The following is a 1,567-nucleotide window of genomic DNA, read 5'->3' on the forward strand; positions in this document are numbered from 1 at the left end:
CAAGACTAGAGGCAAGTAATTATAGGCCTGTGAGTCTAACATCACATATTATGAAAGTGTATGAAAGGGTAATGAAGAAAAATATTATGAAACATTTAATAAAAAATAATTTGTTTAATATAGGACAACATGGTTTCGTACCCGGAAAAAGTACACAAACCCAACTGTTAGTCCCCATGAGAACATATACAAAAATATGAAAAGCGGAAATGAAACAGATGTGGTTTATCTAGACTTTGCAAAAGCTTTTGACAAGGTAGACCATATTATATTAGCAAAGAAAATTAGAAAACATAATATAGTGGATAAAGTAGGAAGATGGTTAAAAGAAGTTTTACACAACAGAAAACAGATAGTTATTGCAAACGATGAGAAATTGGATGAAGCTAAGGTAATATCCGGTGTGCCACAAGGTACAGTGTTAGCTGCATTACTGTTTGTTATTATGATTGCAGACATAGACAGTAATGTTAAGGACTCGTAGTGAGTAGTTTTGCCGATGACACAAGAATAAGTAGAGAAATTACTTGTGATGAAGATAGGAACGCGCTACAAAGAGACCTAACAAAGTATATGATTGGGCAGAGGTAAATAGGATGGTATTTAACTCTGATAAATTTGAGTCAATAAATTATGGAGATAGAGAAGGAAAGCTATATTCATATAGGGGACCTAATAATGAGACAATCACAAATAAGGAAGCAATTAAAGACCTTGGTGTGATGTTGAACAGGAACATGTTATGCAATGATCTGATAGCAATTCTATTGGCAAAATGTAAAGCAAAAATGGAAATGTTGTTACGGCACTTCTAAACAAGAAAAACTGAACACATGATTATGCTTTATAAAACATATGTTCGTAGTCCACTTGAATATTGCAATATGATATGGTACCCACACTATCAAAAGGATATTGCACAAATAGAGTGTACACAAAGGTCCTTTACAGCTAGAACAGAAGAAGTTAAGGATCTTGACTACTGGGAAAGACTATAATTTTTAAAATTGTATAGTCTAGAAAGAAGAAGAGAACACTACATGATAATTCAGGCATGGAAACAGATAGAAGGAATTGCCGAAAACATAATGGAGCTAAAAATATCAAAAAGAGCAAGCAGAGGTAGATTAATAGTGTCCAAAACTATACCAAGAAAAATAAGGAAAGCACACAGGACATTATTTCACTATGCACCAGCATCGGCAATGCAGCATCTATTCAACGCGTTGCAAGGTCATCTGAGAAATATATCAGGAGTGAGCGTAGATGTGTTTAAGAATAAGCTCGACAAATATCTAAGCTGAAATCACAGACCATCCAAGATTGGAAGATGCACTAGCAACTCTCTGGTAGACATTAGAGGTGCCTCACACTGAGGGACCTGGGGCAACCCGAACAAGATTTAAGGTCTGTATGGTGTAAGGTAACAATCACTGTCTCTTTCCCTCTTTCTTCTCAGTAGCCATTTTGCTTGGTGAGACGTTCCCGCGCACAGTCTGATTAATCAACAGATATCACGCGTTTAACATATGTCTAGAATTAGAAAAATATCTAGAAGTGTTCGTGA

This window comes from Macrobrachium nipponense, chromosome 7 (genome assembly GCF_015104395.2).
Source record: "Macrobrachium nipponense isolate FS-2020 chromosome 7, ASM1510439v2, whole genome shotgun sequence".
Taxonomy (NCBI): Eukaryota; Metazoa; Arthropoda; class Malacostraca; order Decapoda; family Palaemonidae; genus Macrobrachium; species Macrobrachium nipponense.